Below are 21,107 nucleotides of genomic sequence, written 5' to 3' on the forward strand. Positions count from 1 at the left end.
CGATTATACATATGCGTTTTTACGACATCGTGGGAATCACTTTTTTTTGGCTGCACCTAGACGAAATCTGGCATCATATTCGGTTTCAGCACGTCGAATAACCAAGGAAACTGATGCAACATCGTTTTCTTCGCGACCACTGCTCACGAAAAACTCAATCATAGAAGTTGATATTCGGGTTCGATATGATGACATATAAAATGAGTACACATTGTCGTAGGCCGATCAAACCGCGTGCAATAGCTTCGTCTCGTCGAACTACACGAGTGCAATGCGCAAAGTTTAAGTGGGAACGATTTGTCGTCGAGAAAAAGTCGATTATACATATGCGTTTTTACGACATCGTGGGAATCACTTTTTTTTGGCTGCACCTAGACGAAATCTGGCATCATATTCGGTTTCAGCACGTCGAATAACCAAGGAAACTGATGCAACATCGTTTTCTTCGCGACCACTGCTCACGAAAAACTCAATCATAGAAGTTGATATTCGGGTTCGATATGATGACATATAAAATGAGTACACATTGTCGTAGGCCGATAAAACCGCGTGCAATAGCTTCGTCTCGTCGAACAACACGAGTGCAATGCGCAAAGTTTAAGTGGGAACGATTTGTCTTCGAGAAAAAGTCGATTATACATATGCGTTTTTACGACATCGTGGGAATCACTTTTTTTTGGCTGCACCTAGACGAAATCTGGCATCATATTCGGTTTCAGCACGTCGAATAACCAAGGAAACTGATGCAACATCGTTTTCTTCGCGACCACTGCTCACGAAAAACTCAATCATAGAAGTTGATATTCGGGTTCGATATGATGACATATAACTTGAGTACACATTGTCGTAGGCCGATAAAACCGCGTGCAATAGCTTCGTCTCGTCGAACTACACGAGTGCAATGCGCAAAGTTTAAGTGGGAACCATTTGTCTTCGAGAAAAAGTCGATTATACATATGCGTTTTTACGACATCGTGGGAATCACTTTTGTTTGGCTGCACCTAGACTAAATCTGGCATCATATTCGGTTTCAGCACGTCGAATAACCAAGGAAACTGATACAACATCGTTTTCTTCGCGACCACTGCTCACGAAAAACTCAATCATAGAAGTTGATATTCGGGTTCGATATGATGACATATAAAATGAGTACACATTGTCGTAGGCCGATAAAACCGCGTGCAATAGCTTCGTCTCGTCGAACTACACGAGTGCAATGCGCAAAGTTTAAGTGGGAACGATTTGTCGTCGAGAAAAAGTCGATTATACATATGCGTTTTTACGACATCGTGGGAATCACTTTTTTTTGGCTGCACCTAGACTAAATCTGGCATCATATTCGGTTTCAGCACGTCGAATAACCAAGGAAACTGATGCAACATCGTTTTCTTCGCGACCACTGCTCACGAAAAACTCAATCATAGAAGTTGATATTCGGGTTCGATATGATGACATATAACTTGAGTACACCTTGTCGTAGGCCGATAAAACCGCGTGCAATAGCTTCGTCTCGTCGAACAACACGAGTGCAATGCGCAAAGTTTAAGTGGGAACGATTTGTCTTCGAGAAAAAGTCGATTATACATATGCGTTTTTACGACATCGTGGGAATCACTTTTTTTTTGGCTGCCCCTAGACTAAATCTGGCATCATATTCGGTTTCAGCACGTCGAATAACCAAGGAAACTGATGCAACATCGTTTTCTTCGCGACCACTGCTCACGAAAAACTCAATCATAGAAGTTGATATTCGGGTTCGATATGATGACATATAAAATGAGTACACATTGTCGTAGGCCGATAAAACCGCGTGCAATAGCTTCGTCTCGTCGAACTACACGAGTGCAATGCGCAAAGTTTAAGTGGGAACGATTTGTCTTCGAGAAAAAGTCGATTATACATATGCGTTTTTACGACATCGTGGGAATCACTTTTTTTTGGCTGCACCTAGACGAAATCTGGCATCATATTCGGTTTCAGCACGTCGAATAACCAAGGAAACTGATGCAACATCGTTTTCTTCGCGACCACTGCTCACGAAAAACTCAATGATAGAAGTTGATATTCGGGTTCGATATGATGACATATAACATGAGTACACATTGTCGTAGGCCGATAAAACCGCGTGCAATAGCTTCGTCTCGTCGAACTACACGAGTGCAATGCGCAAAGTTTAAGTGGGAACGATTTGTCTTCGAGAAAAAGTCGATTATACATATGCGTTTTTACGACATCGTGGGAATCACTTTTTTTTTGGCTGCACCTAGACTAAATCTGGCATCATATTCGGTTTCAGCACGTCGAATAACCAAGGAAACTGATACAACATCGTTTTCTTCGCGACCACTGCTCACGAAAAACTCAATCATAGAAGTTGATATTCGGGTCCGATATGATGACATATAAAATGAGTACACATTGTCGTAGGCCGATAAAACCGCGTGCAATAGCTTCATCTCGTCGAACTACACGAGTGCAATGCGCAAAGTTTAAGTGGTAACGATTTGTCTTCGAGAAAAAGTCGATTATACATATGCGTTTTTACGACATCGTGGGAATCACTTTTTTTTTGGCTGCACCTAGACGAAATCTGGCATCATATTCGGTTTCAGCACGTCGAATAACCAAGGAAACTGATGCAACATCGTTTTCTTCGCGACCACTGCTCACGAAAAACTCAATCATAGAAGTTGATATTCGGGTTCGATATGATGACATATAACATGAGTACACATTGTCGTAGGCCGATAAAACCGCGTGCAATAGCTTCGTCTCGTCGAACTACACGAGTGCAATGCGCAAAGTTTAAGTGGGAACGATTTGTCTTCGAGAAAAAGTCGATTATACATATGCGTTTTTACGACATCGTGGGAATCACTTTTTTTTGGCTGCACCTAGACGAAATCTGGCATCATATTCGGTTTCAGCACGTCGAATAACCAAGGAAACTGATGCAACATCGTTTTCTTCGCGACCACTGCTCACGAAAAACTCAATCATAAAAGTTGATATTCGGGTTCGATATGATGACATATAACATGAGTACACATTGTCGTAGGCCGATAAAACCGCGTGCAATAGCTTCGTCTCGTCGAACTACACGAGTGCAATGCGCAAAGTTTAAGTGGGAACGATTTGTCTTCGAGAAAAAGTCGATTATACATATGCGTTTTTACGACATCGTGGGAATCACTTTTTTTTGGCTGCACCTAGACGAAATCTGGCATCATATTCGGTTTCAGCACGTCGAATAACCAAGGAAACTGATGCAACATCGTTTTCTTCGCGACCACTGCTCACGAAAAACTCAATCATAGAAGTTGATATTCGGGTTCGATATGATGACATATAAAATGAGTACACATTGTCGTAGGCCGATCAAACCGCGTGCAATAGCTTCGTCTCGTCGAACTACACGAGTGCAATGCGCAAAGTTTAAGTGGGAACGATTTGTCGTCGAGAAAAAGTCGATTATACATATGCGTTTTTACGACATCGTGGGAATCACTTTTTTTTGGCTGCACCTAGACGAAATCTGGCATCATATTCGGTTTCAGCACGTCGAATAACCAAGGAAACTGATGCAACATCGTTTTCTTCGCGACCACTGCTCACGAAAAACTCAATCATAGAAGTTGATATTCGGGTTCGATATGATGAGATATAACTTGAGTACACATTGTCGTAGGCCGATAAAACCGCGTGCAATAGCTTCGTCTCGTCGAACTACACGAGTGCAATGCGCAAAGTTTAAGTGGGAACGATTTGTCGTCGAGAAAAAGTCGATTATACATATGCGTTTTTACGACATCGTGGGAATCACTTTTTTTTGGCTGCACCTAGACTAAATCTGGCATCATATTCGGTTTCAGCACGTCGAATAACCAAGGAAACTGATGCAACATCGTTTTCTTCGCGACCACTGCTCACGAAAAACTCAATCATAGAAGTTCATATTCGGGTTCGATATGATGACATATAACTTGAGTACACCTTGTCGTAGGCCGATAAAACCGCGTGCAATAGCTTCGTCTCGTCGAACAACACGAGTGCAATGCGCAAAGTTTAAGTGGGAACGATTTGTCTTCGAGAAAAAGTCGATTATACATATGCGTTTTTACGACATCGTGGGAATCACTTTTTTTTTGGCTGCACCTAGACTAAATCTGGCATCATATTCGGTTTCAGCACGTCGAATAACCAAGGAAACTGATGCAACATCGTTTTCTTCGCGACCACTGCTCACGAAAAACTCAATCATAGAAGTTGATATTCGGGTTCGATATGATGACATATAAAATGAGTACACATTGTCGTAGGCCGATCAAACCGCGTGCAATAGCTTCGTCTCGTCGAACTACACGAGTGCAATGCGCAAAGTTTAAGTGGGAACGATTTGTCGTCGAGAAAAAGTCGATTATACATATGCGTTTTTACGACATCGTGGGAATCACTTTTTTTTGGCTGCACCTAGACGAAATCTGGCATCATATTCGGTTTCAGCACGTCGAATAACCAAGGAAACTGATGCAACATCGTTTTCTTCGCGACCACTGCTCACGAAAAACTCAATCATAGAAGTTGATATTCGGGTTCGATATGATGAGATATAACTTGAGTACACATTGTCGTAGGCCGATAAAACCGCGTGCAATAGCTTCGTCTCGTCGAACTACACGAGTGCAATGCGCAAAGTTTAAGTGGGAACGATTTGTCGTCGAGAAAAAGTCGATTATACATATGCGTTTTTACGACATCGTGGGAATCACTTTTTTTTGGCTGCACCTAGACTAAATCTGGCATCATATTCGGTTTCAGCACGTCGAATAACCAAGGAAACTGATGCAACATCGTTTTCTTCGCGACCACTGCTCACGAAAAACTCAATCATAGAAGTTCATATTCGGGTTCGATATGATGACATATAACTTGAGTACACCTTGTCGTAGGCCGATAAAACCGCGTGCAATAGCTTCGTCTCGTCGAACAACACGAGTGCAATGCGCAAAGTTTAAGTGGGAACGATTTGTCTTCGAGAAAAAGTCGATTATACATATGCGTTTTTACGACATCGTGGGAATCACTTTTTTTTTGGCTGCACCTAGACTAAATCTGGCATCATATTCGGTTTCAGCACGTCGAATAACCAAGGAAACTGATGCAACATCGTTTTCTTCGCGACCACTGCTCACGAAAAACTCAATCATAGAAGTTGATATTCGGGTTCGATATGATGACATATAAAATGAGTACACATTGTCGTAGGCCGATAAAACCGCGTGCAATAGCTTCGTCTCGTCGAACTACCCGAGTGCAATGCGCAAAGTTTAAGTGGGAACGATTTGTCTTCGAGAAAAAGTCGATTATACATATGCGTTTTTACGACATCGTGGGAATCACATTTTTTTTGGCTGCACCTAGACGAAATCTGGCATCATATTCGGTTTCAGCACGTCGAATAACCAAGGAAACTGATGCAACATCGTTTTCTTCGCGACCACTGCTCACGAAAAACTCAATCATAGAAGTTGATATTCGGGTTCGATATGATGACATATAAAATGAGTACACATTGTCGTAGGCCGATAAAACCGCGTGCAATAGCTTCGTCTCGTCGAACAACACGAGTGCAATGCGCAAAGTTTAAGTGGGAACGATTTGTGTTCGAGAAAAAGTCGATTATACATATGCGTTTTTACGACATCGTGGGAATCACTTTTTTTTGGCTGCACCTAGACGAAATCTGGCATCATATTCGGTTTCAGCACGTCGAATAACCAAGGAAACTGATGCAACATCGTTTTCTTCGCGACCACTGCTCACGAAAAACTCAATCATAGAAGTTGATATTCGGGTTCGATATGATGACATATAAAATGAGTACACATTGTCGTAGGCCGATCAAACCGCGTGCAATAGCTTCGTCTCGTCGAACTACACGAGTGCAATGCGCAAAGTTTAAGTGGGAACGATTTGTCGTCGAGAAAAAGTCGATTATACATATGCGTTTTTACGACATCGTGGGAATCACTTTTTTTTGGCTGCACCTAGACGAAATCTGGCATCATATTCGGTTTCAGCACGTCGAATAACCAAGGAAACTGATGCAACATCGTTTTCTTCGCGACCACTGCTCACGAAAAACTCAATCATAGAAGTTGATATTCGGGTTCGATATGATGACATATAAAATGAGTACACATTGTCGTAGGCCGATAAAACCGCGTGCAATAGCTTCGTCTCGTCGAACAACACGAGTGCAATGCGCAAAGTTTAAGTGGGAACGATTTGTCTTCGAGAAAAAGTCGATTATACATATGCGTTTTTACGACATCGTGGGAATCACTTTTTTTTGGCTGCACCTAGACGAAATCTGGCATCATATTCGGTTTCAGCACGTCGAATAACCAAGGAAACTGATGCAACATCGTTTTCTTCGCGACCACTGCTCACGAAAAACTCAATCATAGAAGTTGATATTCGGGTTCGATATGATGACATATAACTTGAGTACACATTGTCGTAGGCCGATAAAACCGCGTGCAATAGCTTCGTCTCGTCGAACTACACGAGTGCAATGCGCAAAGTTTAAGTGGGAACCATTTGTCTTCGAGAAAAAGTCGATTATACATATGCGTTTTTACGACATCGTGGGAATCACTTTTGTTTGGCTGCACCTAGACGAAATCTGGCATCATATTCGGTTTCAGCACGTCAAATAACCATGGAAACTGATGCAACATCGTTTTCTTCGCGACCACTGCTCACGAAAAACTCAATCATAGAAGTTGATATTCGGGTTCGATATGATGACATATAACTTGAGTACACCTTGTCGTGGGCCGATAAAACCGCGTGCAATAGCTTCGTCTCGTCGAACAACACGAGTGCAATGCGCAAAGTTTAAGTGGGAACGATTTGTCTTCGAGAAAAAGTCTATTATACATATGCGTTTTTACGACATCGTGGGAATCACTTTTTTTTTGGCTGCACCTAGACTAAATCTGGCATCATATTCGGTTTCAGCACGTCGAATAACCAAGGAAACTGATGCAACATCGTTTTCTTCGCGACCACTGCTCACGAAAAACTCAATCATAGAAGTTGATATTCGGGTTCGATATGATGACATATAAAATGAGTACACATTGTCGTAGGCCGATAAAACCGCGTGCAATAGCTTCGTCTCGTCGAACTACACGAGTGCAATGCGCAAAGTTTAAGTGGGAACGATTTGTCTTCGAGAAAAAGTCGATTATACATATGCGTTTTTACGACATCGTGGGAATCACTTTTTTTTTGGCTGCACCTAGACGAAATCTGGCATCATATTCGGTTTCAGCACGTCGAATAACCAAGGAAACTGATGCAACATCGTTTTCTTCGCGACCACTGCTCACGAAAAACTCAATCATAGAAGTTGATATTCGGGTTCGATATGATGACATATAAAATGAGTACACATTGTCGTAGGCCGATAAAACCGCGTGCAATAGCTTCGTCTCGTCGAACTACACGAGTGCAATGCGCAAAGTTTAAGTGGGAACGATTTGTCGTCGAGAAAAAGTCGATTATACATATGCGTTTTTACGACATCGTGGGAATCACTTTTTTTTGGCTGCACCTAGACTAAATCTGGCATCATATTCGGTTTCAGCACGTCGAATAACCAAGGAAACTGATGCAACATCGTTTTCTTCGCGACCACTGCTCACGAAAAACTCAATCATAGAAGTTGATATTCGGGTTCGATATGATGACATATAACTTGAGTACACCTTGTCGTAGGCCGATAAAACCGCGTGCAATAGCTTCGTCTCGTCGAACAACACGAGTGCAATGCGCAAAGTTTAAGTGGGAACGATTTGTCTTCGAGAAAAAGTCGATTATACATATGCGTTTTTACGACATCGTGGGAATCACTTTTTTTTTGGCTGCCCCTAGACTAAATCTGGCATCATATTCGGTTTCAGCACGTCGAATAACCAAGGAAACTGATGCAACATCGTTTTCTTCGCGACCACTGCTCACGAAAAACTCAATCATAGAAGTTGATATTCGGGTTCGATATGATGACATATAACTTGAGTACACATTGTCGTAGGCCGATAAAACCGCGTGCAATAGCTTCGTCTCGTCGAACTACACGAGTGCAATGCGCAAAGTTTAAGTGGGAATGATTTGTCTTCGAGAAAAAGTCGATTATACATATGCGTTTTTACGACATCGTGGGAATCACTTTTTTTTGGCTGCACCTAGACTAAATCTGGCATCATATTCGGTTTCAGCACGTCGAATAACCAAGGAAACTGATGCAACATCGTTTTCTTCGCGACCACTGCTCACGAAAAACTCAATCATAGAAGTTGATATTCGGGTTCGATATGATGACATATAACTTGAGTACACCTTGTCGTAGGCCGATAAAACCGCGTGCAATAGCTTCGTCTCGTCGAACAACACGAGTGCAATGCGCAAAGTTTAAGTGGGAACGATTTGTCTTCGAGAAAAAGTCGATTATACATATGCGTTTTTACGACATCGTGGGAATCACTTTTTTTTTGGCTGCCCCTAGACTAAATCTGGCATCATATTCGGTTTCAGCACGTCGAATAACCAAGGAAACTGATGCAACATCGTTTTCTTCGCGACCACTGCTCACGAAAAACTCAATCATAGAAGTTGATATTCGGGTTCGATATGATGACATATAACTTGAGTACACCTTGTCGTAGGCCGATAAAACCGCGTGCAATAGCTTCGTCTCGTCGAACAACACGAGTGCAATGCGCAAAGTTTAAGTGGGAACGATTTGTCTTCGAGAAAAAGTCGATTATACATATGCGTTTTTACGACATCGTGGGAATCACTTTTTTTTTGGCTGCCCCTAGACTAAATCTGGCATCATATTCGGTTTCAGCACGTCGAATAACCAAGGAAACTGATGCAACATCGTTTTCTTCGCGACCACTGCTCACGAAAAACTCAATCATAGAAGTTGATATTCGGGTTCGATATGATGACATATAAAATGAGTACACATTGTCGTAGGCCGATAAAACCGCGTGCAATAGCTTCGTCTCGTCGAACTACACGAGTGCAATGCGCAAAGTTTAAGTGGGAACGATTTGTCTTCGAGAAAAAGTCGATTATACATATGCGTTTTTACGACATCGTGGGAATCACTTTTTTTTGGCTGCACCTAGACGAAATCTGGCATCATATTCGGTTTCAGCACGTCGAATAACCAAGGAAACTGATGCAACATCGTTTTCTTCGCGACCACTGCTCACGAAAAACTCAATGATAGAAGTTGATATTCGGGTTCGATATGATGACATATAACATGAGTACACATTGTCGTAGGCCGATAAAACCGCGTGCAATAGCTTCGTCTCGTCGAACTACACGAGTGCAATGCGCAAAGTTTAAGTGGGAACGATTTGTCTTCGAGAAAAAGTCGATTATACATATGCGTTTTTACGACATCGTGGGAATCACTTTTTTTTTGGCGGCACCTAGACTAAATCTGGCATCATATTCGGTTTCAGCACGTCGAATAACCAAGGAAACTGATACAACATCGTTTTCTTCGCGACCACTGCTCACGAAAAACTCAATCATAGAAGTTGATATTCGGGTTCGATATGATGACATATAAAATGAGTACACATTGTCGTAGGCCGATAAAACCGCGTGCAATAGCTTCGTCTCGTCGAACTACACGAGTGCAATGCGCAAAGTTTAAGTGGGAACGATTTGTCTTCGAGAAAAAGTCGATTATACATATGCGTTTTTACGACATCGTGGGAATCACTTTTTTTTGGCTGCACCTAGACTAAATCTGGCATCATATTCGGTTTCAGCACGTCGAATAACCAAGGAAACTGATGCAACATCGTTTTCTTCGCGACCACTGCTCACGAAAAACTCAATCATAGAAGTTGATATTCGGGTTCGATATGATGACATATAACTTGAGTACACCTTGTCGTAGGCCGATAAAACCGCGTGCAATAGCTTCGTCTCGTCGAACAACACGAGTGCAATGCGCAAAGTTTAAGTGGGAACGATTTGTCTTCGAGAAAAAGTCGATTATACATATGCGTTTTTACGACATCGTGGGAATCACTTTTTTTTTGGCTGCACCTAGACTAAATCTGGCATCATATTCGGTTTCAGCAGGTCGAATAACCAAGGAAACTGATACAACATCGTTTTCTTCGCGACCACTGCTCACGAAAAACTCAATCATAGAAGTTGATATTCGGGTTCGATATGATGACATATAAAATGAGTACACATTGTCGTAGGCCGATAAAACCGCGTGCAATAGCTTCGTCTCGTCGAACTACACGAGTGCAATGCGCAAAGTTTAAGTGGTAACGATTTGTCTTCGAGAAAAAGTCGATTATACATATGCGTTTTTACGACATCGTGGGAATCACTTTTTTTTTGGCTGCACCTAGACGAAATCTGGCATCATATTCGGTTTCAGCACGTCGAATAACCAAGGAAACTGATGCAACATCGTTTTCTTCGCGACCACTGCTCACGAAAAACTCAATCATAGAAGTTGATATTCGGGTTCGATATGATGACATATAAAATGAGTACACATTGTCGTAGGCCGATAAAACCGCGTGCAATAGCTTCGTCTCGTCGAACTACACGAGTGCAATGCGCAAAGTTTAAGTGGGAACGATTTGTCGTCGAGAAAAAGTCGATTATACATATGCGTTTTTACGACATCGTGGGAATCACTTTTTTTTGGCTGCACCTAGACTAAATCTGGCATCATATTCGGTTTCAGCACGTCGAATAACCAAGGAAACTGATGCAACATCGTTTTCTTCGCGACCACTGCTCACGAAAAACTCAATCATAGAAGTTGATATTCGGGTTCGATATGATGACATATAACTTGAGTACACATTGTCGTAGGCCGATAAAACCGCGTGCAATAGCTTCGTCTCGTCGAACTACACGAGTGCAATGCGCAAAGTTTAAGTGGGAACGATTTGTCTTCGAGAAAAAGTCGATTATACATATGCGTTTTTACGACATCGTGGGAATCACTTTTTTTTGGCTGCACCTAGACTAAATCTGGCATCATATTCGGTTTCAGCACGTCGAATAACCAAGGAAACTGATGCAACATCGTTTTCTTCGCGACCACTGCTCACGAAAAACTCAATCATAGAAGTTGATATTCGGGTTCGATATGATGACATATAACTTGAGTACACCTTGTCGTAGGCCGATAAAACCGCGTGCAATAGCTTCGTCTCGTCGAACAACACGAGTGCAATGCGCAAAGTTTAAGTGGGAACGATTTGTCTTCGAGAAAAAGTCGATTATACATATGCGTTTTTACGACATCGTGGGAATCACTTTTTTTTTGGCTGCCCCTAGACTAAATCTGGCATCATATTCGGTTTCAGCACGTCGAATAACCAAGGAAACTGATGCAACATCGTTTTCTTCGCGACCACTGCTCACGAAAAACTCAATCATAGAAGTTGATATTCGGGTTCGATATGATGACATATAACTTGAGTACACATTGTCGTAGGCCGATAAAACCGCGTGCAATAGCTTCGTCTCGTCGAACTACACGAGTGCAATGCGCAAAGTTTAAGTGGGAACGATTTGTCTTCGAGAAAAAGTCGATTATACATATGCGTTTTTACGACATCGTGGGAATCACTTTTTTTTGGCTGCACCTAGACTAAATCTGGCATCATATTCGGTTTCAGCACGTCGAATAACCAAGGAAACTGATGCAACATCGTTTTCTTCGCGACCACTGCTCACGAAAAACTCAATCATAGAAGTTGATATTCGGGTTCGATATGATGACATATAACTTGAGTACACCTTGTCGTAGGCCGATAAAACCGCGTGCAATAGCTTCGTCTCGTCGAACAACACGAGTGCAATGCGCAAAGTTTAAGTGGGAACGATTTGTCTTCGAGAAAAAGTCGATTATACATATGCGTTTTTACGACATCGTGGGAATCACTTTTTTTTGATGCACCTAGACGAAATCTGGCATCATATTCGGTTTCAGCACGTCGAATAACCAAGGAAACTGATGCAACATCGTTTTCTTCGCGACCACTGCTCACGAAAAACTCAATGATAGAAGTTGATATTCGGGTTCGATATGATGACATATAACATGAGTACACATTGTCGTAGGCCGATAAAACCGCGTGCAATAGCTTCGTCTCGTCGAACTACATGAGTGCAATGCGCAAAGTTTAAGTGGGAACGATTTGTCTTCGAGAAAAAGTCGATTATACATATGCGTTTTTACGACATCGTGGGAATCACTTTTTTTTTGGCTGCACCTAGACTAAATCTGGCATCATATTCGGTTTCAGCACGTCGAATAACCAAGGAAACTGATACAACATCGTTTTCTTCGCGACCACTGCTCACGAAAAACTCAATCATAGAAGTTGATATTCGGGTTCGATATGATGACATATAAAATGAGTACACATTGTCGTAGGCCGATAAAACCGCGTGCAATAGCTTCGTCTCGTCGAACTACACGAGTGCAATGCGCAAAGTTTAAGTGGGAACGATTTGTCGTCGAGAAAAAGTCGATTATACATATGCGTTTTTACGACATCGTGGGAATCACTTTTTTTTGGCTGCACCTAGACTAATTCTGGCATCATATTCGGTTTCAGCACGTCGAATAACCAAGGAAACTGATGCAACATCGTTTTCTTCGCGACCACTGCTCACGAAAAACTCAATCATAGAAGTTGATATTCGGGTTCGATATGATGACATATAACTTGAGTACACCTTGTCGTAGGCCGATAAAACCGCGTGCAATAGCTTCGTCTCGTCGAACAACACGAGTGCAATGCGCAAAGTTTAAGTGGGAACGATTTGTCTTCGAGAAAAAGTCGATTATACATATGCGTTTTTACGACATCGTGGGAATCACTTTTTTTTTGGCTGCCCCTAGACTAAATCTGGCATCATATTCGGTTTCAGCACGTCGAATAACCAAGGAAACTGATGCAACATCGTTTTCTTCGCGACCACTGCTCACGAAAAACTCAATCATAGAAGTTGATATTCGGGTTCGATATGATGACATATAAAATGAGTACACATTGTCGTAGGCCGATAAAACCGCGTGCAATAGCTTCGTCTCGTCGAACTACACGAGTGCAATGCGCAAAGTTTAAGTGGGAACGATTTGTCTTCGAGAAAAAGTCGATTATACATATGCGTTTTTACGACATCGTGGGAATCACTTTTTTTTGGCTGCACCTAGACGAAATCTGGCATCATATTCGGTTTCAGCACGTCGAATAACCAAGGAAACTGATGCAACATCGTTTTCTTCGCGACCACTGCTCACGAAAAACTCAATGATAGAAGTTGATATTCGGGTTCGATATGATGACATATAACATGAGTACACATTGTCGTAGGCCGATAAAACCGCGTGCAATAGCTTCGTCTCGTCGAACTACACGAGTGCAATGCGCAAAGTTTAAGTGGGAACGATTTGTCTTCGAGAAAAAGTCGATTATACATATGCGTTTTTACGACATCGTGGGAATCACTTTTTTTTTGGCTGCACCTAGACTAAATCTGGCATCATATTCGGTTTCAGCACGTCGAATAACCAAGGAAACTGATACAACATCGTTTTCTTCGCGACCACTGCTCACGAAAAACTCAATCATAGAAGTTGATATTCGGGTTCGATATGATGACATATAAAATGAGTACACATTGTCGTAGGCCGATAAAACCGCGTGCAATAGCTTCATCTCGTCGAACTACACGAGTGCAATGCGCAAAGTTTAAGTGGTAACGATTTGTCTTCGAGAAAAAGTCGATTATACATATGCGTTTTTACGACATCGTGGGAATCACTTTTTTTTTGGCTGCACCTAGACGAAATCTGGCATCATATTCGGTTTCAGCACGTCGAATAACCAAGGAAACTGATGCAACATCGTTTTCTTCGCGACCACTGCTCACGAAAAACTCAATCATAGAAGTTGATATTCGGGTTCGATATGATGACATATAACATGAGTACACATTGTCGTAGGCCGATAAAACCGCGTGCAATAGCTTCGTCTCGTCGAACTACACGAGTGCAATGCGCAAAGTTTAAGTGGGAACGATTTGTCTTCGAGAAAAAGTCGATTATACATATGCGTTTTTACGACATCGTGGGAATCACTTTTTTTTGGCTGCACCTAGACGAAATCTGGCATCATATTCGGTTTCAGCACGTCGAATAACCAAGGAAACTGATGCAACATCGTTTTCTTCGCGACCACTGCTCACGAAAAACTCAATCATAAAAGTTGATATTCGGGTTCGATATGATGACATATAACATGAGTACACATTGTCGTAGGCCGATAAAACCGCGTGCAATAGCTTCGTCTCGTCGAACTACACGAGTGCAATGCGCAAAGTTTAAGTGGGAACGATTTGTCTTCGAGAAAAAGTCGATTATACATATGCGTTTTTACGACATCGTGGGAATCACTTTTTTTTGGCTGCACCTAGACGAAATCTGGCATCATATTCGGTTTCAGCACGTCGAATAACCAAGGAAACTGATGCAACATCGTTTTCTTCGCGACCACTGCTCACGAAAAACTCAATCATAGAAGTTGATATTCGGGTTCGATATGATGACATATAAAATGAGTACACATTGTCGTAGGCCGATCAAACCGCGTGCAATAGCTTCGTCTCGTCGAACTACACGAGTGCAATGCGCAAAGTTTAAGTGGGAACGATTTGTCGTCGAGAAAAAGTCGATTATACATATGCGTTTTTACGACATCGTGGGAATCACTTTTTTTTGGCTGCACCTAGACGAAATCTGGCATCATATTCGGTTTCAGCACGTCGAATAACCAAGGAAACTGATGCAACATCGTTTTCTTCGCGACCACTGCTCACGAAAAACTCAATCATAGAAGTTGATATTCGGGTTCGATATGATGAGATATAACTTGAGTACACATTGTCGTAGGCCGATAAAACCGCGTGCAATAGCTTCGTCTCGTCGAACTACACGAGTGCAATGCGCAAAGTTTAAGTGGGAACGATTTGTCGTCGAGAAAAAGTCGATTATACATATGCGTTTTTACGACATCGTGGGAATCACTTTTTTTTGGCTGCACCTAGACTAAATCTGGCATCATATTCGGTTTCAGCACGTCGAATAACCAAGGAAACTGATGCAACATCGTTTTCTTCGCGACCACTGCTCACGAAAAACTCAATCATAGAAGTTCATATTCGGGTTCGATATGATGACATATAACTTGAGTACACCTTGTCGTAGGCCGATAAAACCGCGTGCAATAGCTTCGTCTCGTCGAACAACACGAGTGCAATGCGCAAAGTTTAAGTGGGAACGATTTGTCTTCGAGAAAAAGTCGATTATACATATGCGTTTTTACGACATCGTGGGAATCACTTTTTTTTTGGCTGCACCTAGACTAAATCTGGCATCATATTCGGTTTCAGCACGTCGAATAACCAAGGAAACTGATGCAACATCGTTTTCTTCGCGACCACTGCTCACGAAAAACTCAATCATAGAAGTTGATATTCGGGTTCGATATGATGACATATAAAATGAGTACACATTGTCGTAGGCCGATCAAACCGCGTGCAATAGCTTCGTCTCGTCGAACTACACGAGTGCAATGCGCAAAGTTTAAGTGGGAACGATTTGTCGTCGAGAAAAAGTCGATTATACATATGCGTTTTTACGACATCGTGGGAATCACTTTTTTTTGGCTGCACCTAGACGAAATCTGGCATCATATTCGGTTTCAGCACGTCGAATAACCAAGGAAACTGATGCAACATCGTTTTCTTCGCGACCACTGCTCACGAAAAACTCAATCATAGAAGTTGATATTCGGGTTCGATATGATGAGATATAACTTGAGTACACATTGTCGTAGGCCGATAAAACCGCGTGCAATAGCTTCGTCTCGTCGAACTACACGAGTGCAATGCGCAAAGTTTAAGTGGGAACGATTTGTCGTCGAGAAAAAGTCGATTATACATATGCGTTTTTACGACATCGTGGGAATCACTTTTTTTTGGCTGCACCTAGACTAAATCTGGCATCATATTCGGTTTCAGCACGTCGAATAACCAAGGAAACTGATGCAACATCGTTTTCTTCGCGACCACTGCTCACGAAAAACTCAATCATAGAAGTTCATATTCGGGTTCGATATGATGACATATAACTTGAGTACACCTTGTCGTAGGCCGATAAAACCGCGTGCAATAGCTTCGTCTCGTCGAACAACACGAGTGCAATGCGCAAAGTTTAAGTGGGAACGATTTGTCTTCGAGAAAAAGTCGATTATACATATGCGTTTTTACGACATCGTGGGAATCACTTTTTTTTTGGCTGCACCTAGACTAAATCTGGCATCATATTCGGTTTCAGCACGTCGAATAACCAAGGAAACTGATGCAACATCGTTTTCTTCGCGACCACTGCTCACGAAAAACTCAATCATAGAAGTTGATATTCGGGTTCGATATGATGACATATAAAATGAGTACACATTGTCGTAGGCCGATAAAACCGCGTGCAATAGCTTCGTCTCGTCGAACTACCCGAGTGCAATGCGCAAAGTTTAAGTGGGAACGATTTGTCTTCGAGAAAAAGTCGATTATACATATGCGTTTTTACGACATCGTGGGAATCACTTTTTTTTTGGCTGCACCTAGACTAAATCTGGCATCATATTCGGTTTCAGCACGTCGAATAACCAAGGAAACTGATGCAACATCGTTTTCTTCGCGACCACTGCTCACGAAAAACTCAATCATAGAAGTTGATATTCGGGTTCGATATGATGACATATAAAATGAGTACACATTGTCGTAGGCCGATAAAACCGCGTGCAATAGCTTCGTCTCGTCGAACAACACGAGTGCAATGCGCAAAGTTTAAGTGGGAACGATTTGTGTTCGAGAAAAAGTCGATTATACATATGCGTTTTTACGACATCGTGGGAATCACTTTTTTTTGGCTGCACCTAGACGAAATCTGGCATCATATTCGGTTTCAGCACGTCGAATAACCAAGGAAACTGATGCAACATCGTTTTCTTCGCGACCACTGCTCACGAAAAACTCAATCATAGAAGTTGATATTCGGGTTCGATATGATGACATATAAAATGAGTACACATTGTCGTAGGCCGATCAAACCGCGTGCAATAGCTTCGTCTCGTCGAACTACACGAGTGCAATGCGCAAAGTTTAAGTGGGAACGATTTGTCGTCGAGAAAAAGTCGATTATACATATGCGTTTTTACGACATCGTGGGAATCACTTTTTTTTGGCTGCACCTAGACGAAATCTGGCATCATATTCGGTTTCAGCACGTCGAATAACCAAGGAAACTGATGCAACATCGTTTTCTTCGCGACCACTGCTCACGAAAAACTCAATCATAGAAGTTGATATTCGGGTTCGATATGATGACATATAAAATGAGTACACATTGTCGTAGGCCGATAAAACCGCGTGCAATAGCTTCGTCTCGTCGAACAACACGAGTGCAATGCGCAAAGTTTAAGTGGGAACGATTTGTCTTCGAGAAAAAGTCGATTATACATATGCGTTTTTACGACATCGTGGGAATCACTTTTTTTTGGCTGCACCTAGACGAAATCTGGCATCATATTCGGTTTCAGCACGTCGAATAACCAAGGAAACTGATGCAACATCGTTTTCTTCGCGACCACTGCTCACGAAAAACTCAATCATAGAAGTTGATATTCGGGTTCGATATGATGACATATAACTTGAGTACACATTGTCGTAGGCCGATAAAACCGCGTGCAATAGCTTCGTCTCGTCGAACTACACGAGTGCAATGCGCAAAGTTTAAGTGGGAACCATTTGTCTTCGAGAAAAAGTCGATTATACATATGCGTTTTTACGACATCGTGGGAATCACTTTTTTTTGGCTGCACCTAGACGAAATCTGGCATCATATTCGGTTTCAGCACGTCAAATAACCAAGGAAACTGATGCAACATCGTTTTCTTCGCGACCACTGCTCACGAAAAACTCAATCATAGAAGTTGATATTCGGGTTCGATATGATGACATATAACTTGAGTACACCTTGTCGTGGGCCGATAAAACCGCGTGCAATAGCTTCGTCTCGTCGAACAACACGAGTGCAATGCGCAAAGTTTAAGTGGGAACGATTTGTCTTCGAGAAAAAGTCGATTATACATATGCGTTTTTACGACATCGTGGGAATCACTTTTTTTTTGGCTGCACCTAGACTAAATCTGGCATCATATTCGGTTTCAGCACGTCGAATAACCAAGGAAACTGATGCAACATCGTTTTCTTCGCGACCACTGCTCACGAAAAACTCAATCATAGAAGTTGATATTCGGGTTCGATATGATGACATATAAAATGAGTACACATTGTCGTAGGCCGATAAAACCGCGTGCAATAGCTTCGTCTCGTCGAACTACACGAGTGCAATGCGCAAAGTTTAAGTGGGAACGATTTGTCTTCGAGAAAAAGTCGATTATACATATGCGTTTTTACGACATCGTGGGAATCACTTTTTTTTTGGCTGCACCTAGACGAAATCTGGCATCATATTCGGTTTCAGCACGTCGAATAACCAAGGAAACTGATGCAACATCGTTTTCTTCGCGACCACTGCTCACGAAAAACTCAATCATAGAAGTTGATATTCGGGTTCGATATGATGACATATAAAATGAGTACACATTGTCGTAGGCCGATAAAACCGCGTGCAATAGCTTCGTCTCGTCGAACTACACGAGTGCAATGCGCAAAGTTTAAGTGGGAACGATTTGTCGTCGAGAAAAAGTCGATTATACATATGCGTTTTTACGACATCGTGGGAATCACTTTTTTTTGGCTGCACCTAGACTAAATCTGGCATCATATTCGGTTTCAGCACGTCGAATAACCAAGGAAACTGATGCAACATCGTTTTCTTCGCGACCACTGCTCACGAAAAACTCAATCATAGAAGTTGATATTCGGGTTCGATATGATGACATATAACTTGAGTACACCTTGTCGTAGGCCGATAAAACCGCGTGCAATAGCTTCGTCTCGTCGAACAACACGAGTGCAATGCGCAAAGTTTAAGTGGGAACGATTTGTCTTCGAGAAAAAGTCGATTATACATATGCGTTTTTACGACATCGTGGGAATCACTTTTTTTTTGGCTGCCCCTAGACTAAATCTGGCATCATATTCGGTTTCAGCACGTCGAATAACCAAGGAAACTGATGCAACATCGTTTTCTTCGCGACCACTGCTCACGAAAAACTCAATCATAGAAGTTGATATTCGGGTTCGATATGATGACATATAACTTGAGTACACATTGTCGTAGGCCGATAAAACCGCGTGCAATAGCTTCGTCTCGTCGAACTACACGAGTGCAATGCGCAAAGTTTAAGTGGGAATGATTTGTCTTCGAGAAAAAGTCGATTATACATATGCGTTTTTACGACATCGTGGGAATCACTTTTTTTTGGCTGCACCTAGACTAAATCTGGCATCATATTCGGTTTCAGCACGTCGAATAACCAAGGAAACTGATGCAACATCGTTTTCTTCGCGACCACTGCTCACGAAAAACTCAATCATAGAAGTTGATATTCGGGTTCGATATGATGACATATAACTTGAGTACACCTTGTCGTAGGCCGATAAAACCGCGTGCAATAGCTTCGTCTCGTCGAACAACACGAGTGCAATGCGCAAAGTTTAAGTGGGAACGATTTGTCTTCGAGAAAAAGTCGATTATACATATGCGTTTTTACGACATCGTGGGAATCACTTTTTTTTGGCTGCACCTAGACTAAATCTGGCATCCCATTCGGTTTCAGCACGTCGAATAACCAAGGAAACTGATGCAACATCGTTTTCTTCGCGACCACTGCTCACGAAAAACTCAATCATAGAAGTTGATATTCGGGTTCGATATGATGACATATAAAATGAGTACACATTGTCGTAGGCCGATAAAACCGCGTGCAATAGCTTCGTCTCGTCGAACTACACGAGTGCAATGCGCAAAGTTTAAGTGGTAACGATTTGTCTTCGAGAAAAAGTCGATTATACATATGCGTTTTTACGACATCGTGGGAATCACTTTTTTTTTGGCTGCACCTAGACGAAATCTGGCAACATATTCGGTTTCAGCACGTCGAATAACCAAGGAAACTGATGCAACATCGTTTTCTTCGCGACCACTGCTCACGAAAAACTCAATCATAGAAGTTGATATTCGGGTTCGATATGATGACATATAACTTGAGTACACATTGTCGTAGGCCGATAAAACCGCGTGCAATAGCTTCGTCTCGTCGAACTACACGAGCGCAATGCGCAAAGTTTAAGTGGGAACGATTTGTCTTCGAGAAAAAGTCGATTATACATGTGCGTTTTTACGACATCGTGGGAATCACTTTTTTTTGGCTGCACCTAGACTAAATCTGGCATCATATTCGGTTTCAGCACGTCGAATAACCAAGGAAACTGATGCAACATCGTTTTCTTCGCGACCACTGCTCACGAAAAACTCAATCATAGAAGTTGATATTCGGGTTCGATATGATGACATATAACTTGAGTACACATTGTCGTAGGCCGATAAAACCGCGTGCAATAGCTTCGTCTCGTCGAACTACACGAGTGCAATGCGCAAAGTTTAAGTGGGAACGATTTGTCTTCGAGAAAAAGTCGATTATACATATGCGTTTTTACGACATCGTGGGAATCACTTTTTTTTGGCTGCACCTAGACTAAATCTGACATCATATTCGGTTTCAGCACGTCGAATAACCAAGGAAACTGATGCAACATCGTTTTCTTCGCGACCACTGCTCACGAAAAACTCAATCATAGAAGTTGATATTCGGGTTCGATATGATGACATATAACTTGAGTACACCTTGTCGTAGGCCGATAAAACCGCGTGCAATAGCTTCGTCTCGTCGAACAACACGAGTGCAATGCGCAAAGTTTAAGTGGGA

The sequence above is a fragment of the Diachasmimorpha longicaudata genome, unplaced genomic scaffold (assembly GCF_034640455.1).
Source record: "Diachasmimorpha longicaudata isolate KC_UGA_2023 unplaced genomic scaffold, iyDiaLong2 ctg00000061.1, whole genome shotgun sequence".
NCBI classification, from domain to species: Eukaryota; Metazoa; Arthropoda; class Insecta; order Hymenoptera; family Braconidae; genus Diachasmimorpha; species Diachasmimorpha longicaudata.